This window comes from Acinonyx jubatus, chromosome B1, assembly GCF_027475565.1.
Source record: "Acinonyx jubatus isolate Ajub_Pintada_27869175 chromosome B1, VMU_Ajub_asm_v1.0, whole genome shotgun sequence".
NCBI classification, from domain to species: Eukaryota; Metazoa; Chordata; class Mammalia; order Carnivora; family Felidae; genus Acinonyx; species Acinonyx jubatus.
Window position 1 is genome coordinate 131,671,610 of NC_069382.1, and position 14,707 is coordinate 131,686,316.

At 35.1% G+C, this 14,707-nt stretch overlaps 1 protein-coding gene and 1 pseudogene across 10 annotated transcripts in view; one reads left to right on the forward strand and one right to left on the reverse strand.

Annotated features, from left to right (window-relative positions):
• The window catches only part of MAPK10 (mitogen-activated protein kinase 10), a 310,137-nt gene that overhangs the window by 113,722 nt on the left and 181,708 nt on the right, over positions 1-14,707 (forward strand). The window contains exon 3 of one of the 10 annotated variants that reach the window (XM_053216135.1): positions 1,062-1,167. The exons of the other annotated variants lie outside the window; for them this stretch is intronic. The gene's annotated coding sequence lies outside the window, so the exon portion shown is untranslated. The remainder of the gene's footprint in view (positions 1-1,061; positions 1,168-14,707) is intronic. 10 annotated transcript variants of the gene reach the window in all.
• Positions 1,292-1,928, reverse strand: LOC106970797 (S-phase kinase-associated protein 1-like; annotated as a pseudogene).

Here is a 14,707-nt window from a genome sequence, read left to right on the forward strand (position 1 = left end):
CTTAATCTCCCATTTAAAAATGAAATTAATAACCCTCAAAAAGAAACAGAGTACTCAATGGGAACTACATTTATAATCAATTAAACTGTATGGATTTAATTTTTTAATAATCACTTAAAGATCAAAACTAGGAAATATTTTTTTCCAAACCATGAATGATGATTTTCAGTTCTGACAAGTCAAAATTATTCTATTAACATGCCATTTTAATTTTAATCTGAAAAGTATTTTATGCATGTGATTTTTCATAAAATAAAATCTGAAATAGCTGCAATAAGATTTCCTATATATTCTATATTTTTAAATTATGCACACAATTAAAAGCTAGTTGTTTTTCTGCATTTTTAGTGGACCATTAAAAAGGTCAATAATTTCCTTCATAACAATTTATCCTACTATAAAATGAATAGTTTTTATATTCAGAGATAGATGCTGGAGAAAAGGAGAGCCTCGATTTTTATGGTTTTTTAAAGTTATCTCTATGTAATCAAAGCTTGATAAACATTGACTATGTAATATTAATAGGATTTCTTTTTTCAGGTGTTGGCATAATGTAGATTCATCTTGATACCCCCTCCCCCCATATTACTGCCATATGGTCTTTCCATTTTCTTTCTAAGTTTTTATTTTGATTCCAGGTAGTTAACATACAGTGTAATATTAGTTTCAGGTGTACAATTTAGTGATTCAATACTTACATATAACACTCAGTGCTCATCACAATAAATGTCCTCCTTAATCCATCACCGATTTAACCCATCCCCCCACCCATCTTCCCTCTGGTAACCATCAGTTTGTTCTCTGTTGTTAAGAGTGTGTGTCTTGGTTTGCTTCTCTCTTTTGCCCCCCTATGATTGTTTTGTTTTTATTTTAATTCTTTTTCAGAAAACTTTTTGCAACTTGTTTTATTCACAATGCCAACTTTTAAAAGGTTTATTAAACTAAAGTTAACTAAAAATAAGCTAGGCAGAAATTGCTTTAGAGAGATTTCTAAGATTTAGAAATATTTAGAGATGGAAATCCCAAAATGCCATCTCTCTTATAGAGAACCTACATGTCAGTTTTTCAGAGCAAAGAAAAAAGAAACTTTTGATCATACCAGAAGAAACTCAGCCATAAGTTTGGAATCTGTACTCAAACTCCACATGCAAGGAAGACAACATTCTGGTAAAACAACTGATTTGCTGCTGTATTTGTCTACTGTTTGTCTAATGTTAACAGACATTTAACAGAGCAGTGCAACTACTATTTGGAACCATCCTTACAGTGGTACAGTGTCAGGCATAACGTTTCACTTCTCTTCACACCACTGGTTCTCTTGTGTACCTGGGCTTCTTATTCTTCAGTAAAGTCATTTTTGATATTAGAGGTCTTGGGAATCTTCTCAGGAGTTTTCCTCTTAATCATATTGGCAACAGTCTTGCATGTAACATCAAGCAAACCTTTGCTGTGTAAGCAGTTCAAAGCCAGAATAAGTTCAAAAAGTATTCCTTGGTCAACTTTTAGGAATTCCTGGTCCCAAATAGGGATATCATCTCTTCACTTTTCTTTGTTGTCATCCTCAGGAGGAGGGGGGTTATCCTTGTGGTGGGTGCACCACTGAATGGCCTTTTAAAATATTGCTGCATTAACATTTGGTAGAGGAACTGGGTCATCCTTCCCTTCATCATTCCCAAATCTTCCAATATGGTCTTGATAGTCACAAACTGCTTGGCAGTTTCAACATCAACTTCAAATATCTCTCCATCAGAACTCTGCAACTTAATTGAAGGCATGGTGCTTGGTCTCAAAGAGACTGTGGGCCAGGGGCTGATAAGAGCAGAGCAGCCTCAGATACAAGAAGAGAAAGGCAGAGAATAAGGCCACTACCTGTTTTGTTTCTTAAATTACACATATGAGTGAAATAATATGGTATTTGTCTTTCTCTGACTGACTCATTATACTCTGGCTCCATCCATGTCATTGCAAATGGCAAAATTTCATTCTTTTTTATGGCTAAGTAATATTCCATTGTGTAATAGATATACACACATCTTCTCTATCCATTCATCAATCAGTGGACATTTGGGCTGTTTCCATAATTTGGCTATTGTAGATAATGCTGCTCCAAACATGGGGTGCATGTATCCCTTTGAATTAGTTTTTTTTATATTCTTTGGGTAAATAGTAGTGCAGTTGCTGGATAGATAGTTCTATTTTTAACTTTGTGAGGAATGTCCATACTGTTGTCTATCAGTTTACATTCCCACTAACAGTGCAAGAGGGTTCCCCTTTCTCCACATCCCCATCACCACCTGTTGTTTCTTATGTTGTTGATATTACCCATTTTGACAGGTTTGAGGTGATATCTCACTGTAGTTATGGTTTGCATTTTCCTGATGATAAGTGATGTAGAGCATCTTATCATGTGTCTGTTGGCTGTCTGTATGTCTTCTTTTGAAAAATGTCTACTCATGTCTTCTGTGCATTTTTAGTTGGATTATTTGGTATTTGGGTGTTGGGTTTTATAAATTCTTTATATATTTTGTAAACTAACCCTTTATTGGATATATCATTTGCAAATGTCTTTTCCCATTTTGTAGATTCCTTTTTAGTTTTGTTGATTATTTCTTTTGCTGCTCATAGGGTTATTTTGATGTAGTCTCTATAGTTTATTTTTGATTTTGTTTCCCTTGCATCACATGATATAACTAGGAAAAGTTGCTATGGCTGATGTCAAAGATACCTGTGTTCTTCTCTAGGATTTTTATGGTTTCAGTCCCACATTTAGGTTTTTAATCTATTTTTAATTTATTTTTGTGTATGGTGTAAGAAAGTGGTTCAGTTTGCATGTAGCTGACCAGTTTTCTCAACACCATTTCTTGACAAGACTGTCCCCCCCCGCGCCCCACTGGATACTCTTTCCTGCTTTGTCAGTGATTAATTGACCATATAATTGTGGGTTCATTTCTGGATTTTCTATGCTGTTCTGTTGATCAGTGTGTATATTTTTGTGACAGTATGACACTGTTTTGATCACGACAGCTTAGTAATATAACTTAAATCCAGAATAGTGATGCCTCCAGATTTGCTTTTCTTTCTCATGACTGCTTTGTCTCTTTGGGGTCTTCTGTGGTTCCACGCAAATTTTAGGATTGTTTTTTCTAGCTCTGTGAAAAATGCTGTTGTAGGGATTTTTGATAGGGATTGCGTTAAATCTGTAGATTGTTATGGGAAGCGTAGACATTTTAACAATATTTTTTCTTCCAATCCATAATGGAATATCTTTACATTTCTTTGTGGTCGTCTTTAATTTCTTTCATCCATGTTATATAGTTTTCAGAGTACAGGTCTTTCACCTCTTCAGTTAGGTTTATTCCTAGGTATCTTATTTTTTTGGGTGCAATTGTAAATGGGTTGATTCATTAATTTCTCATTCTGCTGCTTCATTATTGATGTATAGACATGCAACAGATTTGTGCCCATTGATTTTGTATTCTGCAACTTCACTGAATTAGCATATCATTTCTAGCAGTTTTTAGTCGAGTCTTTAGGGTTTTTTATATATAGTATCATGTCATCTACAAATAGTGAAAATTTTACTTCTTCCTTGCTGAATTGAATGCCTTTTTCTTTTTGTTGTCTGATTGCTGTGGCTAGGACTTTCAGTACCATGTTGAATAAAAGTGGTGAGAGTGGACATCTCTGTCTTATTCCTGACCATAAAGAAAAAGGTCTCAGTTTTTCCCTATTTAGGATGATACTAGCTGTGGGTTTTTCATATATGACCTTTGTTAGGTTGAGGTATATTCCCTCTAACTCTACTTTTTTGAGGGTTCTTATTTATCATGAATGGACAATGTACTTTGCCAAATGCTTTTTCTGCATCTATTGAAAAGATTATATAGTTTTTATCCTGTCTTTTATTAATGTGATTTATCGGGTTGATTGATTTGCAAATATTGAACCACCTTTACAGTTCAGGAATAAATCCCACTTGATTGGGTGAATCATTTTTTAAATGTATTGTTGGATTCAGTTTGTTAATATTTCATTGAGAATTTTGCATCCATGTTCATCAGGGATATTAATCTGTAGTTCTCTTTTTTAGTGGTGTCTTCATCTGGTTTTAGTATCAGAGTAATGCTACCCTCATAGAATGAATCTGGAAGTTTTCCTTCATTTTCTATTTTTTGGAATTTGAGAGGAGTACGTATTAACTCTTATTTAAGTATTTGGTAGGATCAGCCTGTGAAGCCCTCTGGACTTGGATTTTTGCTTGTTTGTTGTTCTTTGATTACTGATTCAGTTTCTTTGCTGGTTATTGAACTGTACAAGTTTTCTATTTCTTCCTGTTTCAGTTTTGGTAAATATGCTCCTAGGAATTTATCCATTTCTTCTAATGCCAATTTATTGATGTATATAGTTTTTATAATATTCTGTTATGATTGCTGTATTTCTGTGGTGTTGGTTGGTATTTCTCCTTTCTCATTTGTAATTTTATTTACTTGGGTCATTTCTCTTTTCTTTCTCCTCTAGTGAGAGGTTTATCAATTTTATAGATTTTTTTCAAAGAACAAGTTCCTGGTTTCATTGATTTGTTTTATTTTTTTTGTTTGTTTTGTTTTTAGTTTTACATCATTTATTCCTGCTCAAATCTTTATTTTTTCCTTCCTTGTGCTGACTTTAGGCTTAATTTTCTGTTCTTTTTCTAGCTCCTTTAAGTGTAAGTTTAGGTTGTTTATTTGAGATTTTTCTTGCTTCTTGAGGTAAGCCTGTATTGCTATATACTTTCTTCATAGGACCACTTTTGCTTGCATACCAAAGATTTTTTACTGTTGTATTTTCTTTTTCCTTTGTTTCCATGTGCTTTTTTAAAAAATTTCTTCTTTGATTTTTTAGTTGACCCATTCATTGTTAAGTAGCATGCTGTTTAGCCTCCATGTATTTGTGCTTTTTCCAGATTTTTTCTTGTGGTTGACTTCTAGTTTCAAAGTGTTGTGATCATAAAAGATGCATGGTATGACTTCAGTCTTTTTGTATTTGTTGAGGCCTCTTTTGTGGCCTAATATGTGATCTATTTTGGAGACTGTTCGCTGTACACTTGAAAAGAATGTGTATTCTGCTTTTTAAGATGGAATGTTCTGAATATATCTGTTAAGCCCATCTGGTCTAGTGTTGTCATTCAAAGCCATTGTTTCCTTGTTTACCTTCTGTTTAGATGGTCTATTGATATAAGTGGGATGGTTAAGTTCCCTACTATTGTTGTGTTATTATCCATTAGTTCCTTTATGTTTGTTATTAAGTTTTATATATATATAAGTTTATATAAATTATATATAAGTTTATATAAATATATAAGTTTTATATAGTTGAGTGTTTCATGTTGGGTGCATAAATATTTATAATTGTTATGTCTTCTTATTTTATTGTCCCCTTTGTTATTATAGTGTCCTTCTTTGTCTCTTGTCAGTCTTTGTTTTAAAGTCTGTTTTGTTCAATAGAAGTATTATGACTCCAGCTTTATTTTGACATCCACTTGCATGGGAAATGTTTCTTTATCCCCTCACTTTCAATCTGCAGGTGTCTTTAAGTCTAAAATGAGTCTCTTATTGGCAAATATTGATGGATTTTTTTTTTTAAATTCATTCTGGTACTCTATGTCATTTGATTGGGGTGTTTAGTCCATTTACATTCAAAGTAATTATTGATAAATGTGTATTTATTGCCATTTTATTACTGGTTTGTGTTTTTTTTTTTTTTTCTGGAGATTTTCTCTACTCCTTTCTTGTCTTTCTCTCATATTTTGCTGATTTTCTTTAGTGATATATTTGGATTTCTTTCTGTTTATTCTTTGCATGTTTATTAGTGGTTTTTGATATATGGTTATCTTCTGCATATAGCAATCTATGTTAAGTTGATTGTCATTTAAGTTTGAACCCATTCTTTTCTCCTCTCCTCCCCACATTTTAGGTATATATAATTATTTTTTATATCATTTTTTTTTGGTGTGAGTTCCTTGACTTATTTTTACAGAAATAATAATTTTTACTGCTTTTATGTTAACTGCCTTTATATTGCCACTTTTGGTCTCTCCTTACCACTCAAAGAGTCCCTTTTACCGTTTCTTGCAGGGCTGGTTTAGTGTCATGATCTCCTTTATCTGGGAACCTCTATCTCTCCTTCTATTCTAAATGATAGCCTTGTTGGATAGAGTATTCTTGGCTGCAGATTTTTTCCATTCAGCATTTTGAATATATGCCACTCCCTCTGGCTTGCCAAGTTTCTGTTGAAAAATCTCCAGCTAGCCTTATGCATGTTCCCTCATAAGTTAAGGACATCTTTTGTCTTGCTACTTTACTTTTAAGATTTTTTTTCTTTGTCACTATATTTGCAAATTTAATTACAATATGTCTTGGTGTGAGCCTGCTTTTGTTGATTTTGATGGGAGTGCCTCTTGGATCTGGATGTCTTTTTCCTTCCTCAGATTAGAGAGGTTTTTCAGCTATTATTTTTTCAAATAAATATTCTGCCTTCTTTTGTCTGACACTTCTTCTTCTGGGACTCCTATAATATGAATGTTATTATGTTTGATGGAGTTTCTTAAGTTTATTTTTGTTTCTTCTTTCCTTCTTTGGTTGAGCTTCACTTTTTTCCATTACTTTATCCTTTAGGTCATTAATTTGTTCCTCTGATTCTTCCAGCCTTGTGTTCGTTGCATCAACATGTTTCTAATCTTGTTTATTGTACTTTCATCTCTCATTCTTTTTTAAATTTAAATTTCAGTTAGTTAACATACAGTGCACTATTGGTTTCAGGAGTAGAAGTCAGTGATCATCACTTACATACAACACCCAGTGCTCATCACAAGTGCCCTCCTTAATACCCATCACCCATCTGGCCCATCTCCCACTTCCCTCCCTCCATCAACCCTCAGTTTGTTTTCTATTATTAAGAGTCTTTTGTGGTTAGATTTATGCTTTGTTAACTCTTTTATCTCTGAGGTAAGTGTCTCACTGATGTCTTCTATTCATTTCTCAAGTCCAGTGAATATCCTTATGACTGTTGCTTTAAATTCTCCATCAAGCATGTTACTTATATCTTATATCTGTTTCACCTAGATCTCTGGCCTTGGCCTTATCTTTCTCTTTCATTTGGGTTAAATTCCTATATCTTCACATTTGTCTAAGATTCTGCTTCGTTCTCTGTGTTAGAAAGTTAATTATATCTCCTGCTCCTAAAAGTAATGGCCTTATGAAGAAGAGGTTATGTAGTACCCATAGCATGGCACTTCAGGAAGTGTCTCTGGTGTGTGCTGCTTGCACTCTACTATTGTGTTTTGGCTGCTCTATTCTCTAGGCCAGTTGTCTGCAGGGACTCTTCTTGCCTGCTGTGAGCAGTGTCTGGTCCCTGGCCTGAATTTGGTGGGTTTTAATTAGATGTGCTGTGGTCTGCTTGTGAAATAAGACCTGTCACCACCTCCATCAAAACTGAGGCTCTGCAAAACTTTCCTGTCAGGAGACATGGTGTGGGCAGGGGTTTGTGCTGTCTTCTGGGGGAGGGGTCTATCCACTGGGACTGAGGCAAGTGTGACTGAGAGGGGCAGTTCCATCAGAGCACAGGGTGGTAGGACCTAGTGTATGCAAGTTAGGCAGCCAGTGTCCCACTGTGCTCTTCCCACAAGTGGTTCTGTGTTTATGCTGAGGGATTTTATATTTTGTTTGTTTGTTTTCCCTGTATAATAATGCCATTCTTTGAGAATCTCTGAATAATTTTAGTTTGGCTGTACATAATCCCCAAGGCTGGTCTAAATGTCTTTTGGGACGGATTCTACCTTGTAACTGATTTTGCTGACAGATGAGAAAATATTCTAGAGACCTGAGAATAGTAGTATTATCTATATGTCTTTTTTCAAATAATTATAATATTCAAAGTATATATTTACATTTTTTGCCACTCCCAGGAGAACAAATATGTGGGGGTAACTATGAGAATGCCCCCTTTTCATTTCTGGTTCATTAGGGGTTTTATGTTTTCATGACTCACAAGACAAACTGTGACATTCACAATACATTATTATTAGATATAAAACTTTTTTTAAAAAAAATCAAGGAAAACAATTCACCAAAGCCATTGAAAACATGCTTCCAAGTGAAGCCAGGTAAATTGGATTTACAATGCTTTAGGAATGTATATTTCTCATGTGCAAAACTTAATAATTTGAAATGATGTTGGTAAATATTTAGGGACAGCCATATCAGACTCTTAAGAAATTCATTCTCACTATGGAAATGGTCTTCAGTCATACTTGTAACAGAGAACACAGAATTCTTTAGCATATTGTCCTAACATAGAATAGAAAATTAAGTTCCAAGCACATCTGTCATTTCATATTTTCTGAAACTATCTTTGAAACTCTTGAGGAGAAGTTAAAGTGATGGCTTCCTCCTAGATTCTTACATAGTTGGATAGCTCATTCAGAAACTGATTGAAATAATACGCAATTCACAGTGTTGAATTAAAATCTTAGAGGAAAATATATTTAAGGTTTGATGTTCTTTACTATACTAGCTTGTGTCCTATAAAAGAATTTCAAAATAATCTTAAAACTCTGGATAATGTACTATAATTATGACTATTAAACAATGATCTTTTAACCTGTCACTAATAATATGCTGTTTTTCTTCTATTTTTTAAAACTAATTACATTTCTTTCATTATATTTGCATACAATAATTCCAAAATGCACTATGATCTTGAAACATAACTGTCCACTAAAAGTCTGGTAAAGTGGAAAGTGGAAAGAAAATAAGTATTGGATATTTAGACACCCAGGTGATAAAACAGAAGCTTGTTTCTTATTTATCATGTGAATTCCTCACACACTTAGATTCCATTTTTTATAAAGTCATGCCTGCCAAGCTCACCTCAATGAGAATCACGTATATGAGCACATGCTGAGAGCTAGATTTTTAACTTTTAAGAAATGAAATTCCATATTTAATTAGCGTGATACATGTACCATTTGCATTACCCTGTATGCTGTCATAATTAAAAGGCTTCTCTTGATGTACTCTCAGAGAAATCTATTGATAGAAGCTTCTGTTTCCACTTTCTCTTTTGAAATGCATATCCATATGTGTTAAGATATCTTATCACTATCTATACTTATAACTATATATTTATTGGGTTATATATCCAGGGATACATTTACAGAGAATATATAGGAGAGAAACCTAACAATAAATCTTGTATCAGTGGGCACCAAGAATACAGTGTCATCTGGAAATATTTCCTATGAAATGTGACCAGGTAAATAATATGTGTTAATATATATTTTTAAAGTTTATTTTTTAGAAAGATAGAGCACAAGAAGGGGAGGGACAAAGAGAGAGGGGGAGAGGGAGAGAGACAGACAGAGAGATAGAGAATGGATCCAAGCAGTCTCCACGCTGTCAGCACAGAACCTGATGTGGGGCTCGAACCCACAAACTGCGAGATCATGACCTGAGCTGAAATCAAGAGTCAGACATTTAACTGAGCCACCCAGGCGCTCCTATGTATTAATATTTTATTAGTAATTATTAAGTGTAAGAATTTTAAAATAGGAATAAATGATATATTAACTCTCTTTTTACTTCCTGATAAAATATGACAACTGTGTCAGGGTTCCAAAGACCACTGCCAAATTTTGAGATTCATAGGAGAACTCACAGGACTCAGAATATAGTTCCACATACAGCTAGGATTTACTAAAGTGAAAGGATGCGGGGTGCCTGAGTGGCTCAGTTAGTTAAATGTCTGACTTCGGCTCAGGACATGATCTCATGGTTCATGAGTTCAAGGCTCTCATTGGGCTCTGTGCTGACAGCTCAGAGCCTGGAGCCTGCCTCAGATTCTGTCAGTCTGTCTGTCTGTCTGTCTCTGCCCCTCCCCTGCTTGCACTCTGTCTCTCTCAAAAATAAACATTAAAAAAAAAATTTAAGATGAAAGGATGCAAAGTACAATTAGCAAAAGGAAAAAAAAAACATACAGGGTGACGTCTGAAGGAAACCATGCTCAAGCTTCCAAGAGTCCTCTCCCAGTAGAGTATCACAGGACATGTGTAATTTCTCCAGCAACAAATTGTGGCAATATGGCTACCAGGGAAGCTCAGTTGGGACTCAGGGCCTAAGATATTTATTGGGGGCTAATCATGTTGTCCCCTTTGTCTGGCGCATACCAAAATTTGAGAGTCTCATAAGGTAAGCAGGTGTTCAGCATAAACCACATTGCTTGCACATACAGTTTTGACATTCCAATCAGTTCTGGCAATGGCAGAAGCATCCCTCCAATCCAAGTTTCCATACTTTAGTCAGTGGCTATAATTTCAAGCAGGCCTTTTGAAGGATAGCAGTCTCAGGCCTGCTATTAACTTTTTTACTACACAGAAACCAAATATATTAAACTATTTAGATTCTTGTTTGGGTATTAAAACTTTTTTTCCCCCTAAGGTATTAATGTGCTTTAGTAGTTGAATTTATACACTAATTGGGAGACGTTAACTTCAAAGTTTCTTTAGGCCAACCAAACATCTGGTGTCTATAAGTTTTAGATTACTGTGAAGTAAATGAGGATTGATTTTCATTGCAATAGAGAAATTGTATTTAAGATGTTATCCTTATAAATGGTGAATCTCATTCATTTTTGGTAATTTTTATTTAACTTCTATTTCAAAGGTAAGGTTCTCTTACTTTATATCTCAAACTTGGAAGAAAACACAAACTGAGGTATATATAGTCCTATGCAGTGACTATGGTCTCTTAAATTTCGGAGATAGCGGCGCCTAGGTGGCTCAATTGGTTAAGCAGCCGACTTCGGCTCAGGTCATGATTTCGCTGTCCGTGAGTTCAAGCCCCGTGTCGGGCTCTATGCTGACAGCTCAGAGCCTGGCGCCTGTTTCAGATTCTGTGTCTCCCTCTCTCTGACCCTCCCCCGTTCATGCTCTGTCTCTCTCTGTCTCAAAAATAAATAAACGTTAAAAAAAATGTAAAAAAATTTCGGAGATAAAGAAAGGGAAGAAATACATATATTCATGATTTAAATTAATAGGGCTGATTTTGGGTTATTGATATTTGATTTTCAATTACTCTGTCTTCTTCAAATAATTCTTTATATTTACCCAGACTGATCATTTTAATGTTTTTAATGTTTATTTATTTATTTATTTTTTGAGAGAGACAGAGTGCAGTTGGAGGAGTGTCAGAGAGAGAGGGAGACACAGGATCCAAAGCAAGCTCCAGGCTCTGAGCTGTCAGCACATAGCCTGACATGGGGCTCAAACTCAAGAACCACAATATCATGACTTGAGCCAAAGTCAGAGGCTTAAGCGATTGAGTGACCCAGGCATTCCCAGACTGATCATTTTCATGCACAAGTCTGATAATATGATGCTTATTCTGAACCCCTTCATCCATAATGCTTGCTCTGACTTTCAGTCACTCACATTTCTCTATGTTCCCTCCAACACTGTGTTTTTGCCAATGTTAGTCCTTCTGTCTGACATTCTCTACACTTCTTTTTTTATCTATCTACTTCTACTCATTCTTCAGCTTTCAGCCCATATATCACTTCCTTAATATTTTTAACTGACCAGGATTGATCCTATTATAATAGATGGGCCAGCATAGAATCATATAATTTCTTTCTCTGGAAGTTGTCACAGTTGAAAATTGACATTTCTTGAAATGATATTGATTAATCTTTGTTCTTACCATTAGACTGAAAACCCCACTATATCCTCAATGTGTAGCAGAATTTCAGGCCTGTTGTATATCAATAAATGTTTATTACCTGAAAACTTTGGGCTGTTTTCATTTGTTCATACCCTTGGGTCATCAGAATTGAGGTAGAGATCTAACTCTCTTACATATGGAATTTTGGATATATATAAGGCAACTAAACTATAGCTAAAACAAGACCTAAAAAAATAACTGTGGCATATTTAAGTCATTAATGTGGAGGAGTGTTATGCTCACTTTGCAGAGGAAGAATGGACCCCTACTCAAAATTTATTTCAGATGTTGAGACTATGATGTCATTCTGCACCAAGCGTGTATGAAAAGACTTATTACTCACATAGTGAGGCTTTCTGGGGAGAGCAGGGCATGTTCCTAAGCAGGTCCACACAAAAGACCACCCAATGAGACTATATGTTACACAGGATTTCAGTCTTTCTCCTAAGCACTCTGAAGAAAGGGCCAATTCCTGGGTGAAACATACATCCCCAGCCTAGCATCAGTGGTGGTATATGTTGGAATCAAGACACATGTTTTAATCTGAGATACACAGATAGGTCTTGGCCAAGATACATGATCCAGGGCCACTTTAAGGAAGGCCCCAATCCCATACTTTAGTCCCTAGATGCCAAATAGTGAAATGTCCTACCTAGGTCAGTTAAATCCTAACAGGAGCTCAGTAGAACTCAGCAAATGTAGCACAAAGTAGCATAGCTCAAAGCACAAGCTAGTTAGTAGGCAGCAGCTCAAAGTGCATGCTCTTCAGCAGGCAGAAGAGTCCATTAGCAAGCCAAAGCAAGAGTAGAAAGACCCCCAGCAATGGCAATTATCATCTAGACATGCATGCTTTGCCAATTGTTATGGTCACCTTGCAGAGGAGAGATGGGTCTCCCACCCAAAATTTGCTTTAGATTTTGAGAATAATGATACCATACATGCACCAAGACTGTGAAAAGTCTAATTACTCATATAATGAGACTTTCTGGGGGGGAGAGCAGACATGTTCCTAAGCAGGGTCAAAAATGGGTTTGAGAAAACAGGGAAAGGAGACTGGGTTGGGATTTTACTGTGATTAGGGGTGGGGCTGAGATGAGGGTTTCTGTGTGCAGTGCTCAGGACTTGACTGGTTTGAACTTCCTGATGTCACCAAAGAACGGAGCATCTGAGCTTTCTTAACAACTTGCCCAGACAGAAGTGGGGGAGGTGATGGGAAGAGAGGAGAGCTGGAAAGCTGTCAGCTATCAAATATCAAGAATGAAATTAGACTCTATATAACATGAGGGTAGTAAAGATCTGCATGTACATTTCTGAGTAGCCTATTTTGCTGTTTGAAGTATGTCTGTTGATAGGAAATGTTGGGTATATTATTTTTATGTAAATAATCCTATTATATGTGTTAAAAAACCATGCCCAAGATAACCTTTCCTGCTGTCTTATTCTCAAATTATATAATATGATATAAAGGTTTACTATAATACTGATTTACTAAGTCAATTATTGGCATTGCATGCTTTAATTACTATTCTGTGAGTCTAGTTCAGCATCATGAATTCCATCTGAATTTTATTGTGTTGTCATACAGGATTCATGTAGGAAGTCAGTCAACTAGAATGGGCAGGGGTGGGGTTTCTGGATGGCTCAGTTGGTTAAGCATTCTACTCTTTATTTTGGCTCAGATTGTGATCTTCTGGTTTGTGAGATCGAGCCCTGTGTTGGGCTCTGTGCTAGGCACGGAGCCTGCTTAAGAGTCTCTCTCTTCCTCTCCCTCTGCTCTCTCCCACTTGTGTGCATGCATGTGTGTGCACACACTCTTTCCCTAAAAAAAAAAATTAAAAAAATATATAAAAGAAAAAAATAATGAGCATGAGCAAATAAACTTCTTATTTGGACAGTCATTACAATTTATGACTTCTCTGTGGTCACAATATGTAAATATTTATTTAAAAGATCAAATGTAAAGCTCAACCTGTAGGCCAATTTAATAAGAGTTCTCATAAGAGTGGCCTCTTTTTCAGTTATGTGGGTTGAGGTTGGTCAGTTCTGGCCTTGCAGTTTTAAGTTGTGCTTTGGCATCATTCTCCTAGAAGTTGCCTAATGGCATGAATCTTTCACTATACAACACTTAATTTATAATTTATTTTTAAAATGGTCTGATATGAATAGAATGTAAATTAAATGTGGTAAAGCATTCTTTTTTGTTTCGCTCATTGCTATACCCTCACAATGTCTGAACAATGTAATACTAGCTACTGAATAAATACCTGTAATTGGGTTCTTTGACAAGTACTTTTTGCCTCTTTGATATTAAAAATAGCTAATTATAATTTTGTTAAGTTACAAGCCTAATTTCAATTTCAGAATTTTGGTGTTCCTCAGAGTACCATGTTGTTTGTTTAAATTTAAATATATTAAGACAAGTAATTAGAAACAGCAATCCACTGGAAACTTTAGAAGGAATAACACATAAAGCGATTTGTTAAGCTTATGCAAGTACACAAATTAATTATGTTTATTTGGTACATTTGATTTTAATTATATAGAAATCTCATATGAGCCCAATAGCAGGTTGTATATTATAGTTAGTTTTCAAGGGAAATAGATATGTAAGATTCTTATTTTAGATTCTCTTTCTTTTTCAGGGAACTACATCATCTTCTTATAGTTTCTCTTAGTTTCCTTTTTTTAAAAAAATATTACTGAAAATACTGTGAGTGAATAAGAATAAGAAGTATGGATTCAGATTGCCAGGGTTGGACTTTGGGCAAGTTATTCACCCCTCTGTAACTCAATTTCCTTATCTATAAAATGTGGTTAACAGGAGTAGTATCCATCTCATAAGATTATTGTGAAGATTAAATGAGATAATGCATGTAAAGCATTTAGCATAGTTCTGGGCACATAAGTGTTCAATAAATTTTAATGTTTATTAAATTTTAGTGATGACTTAAATG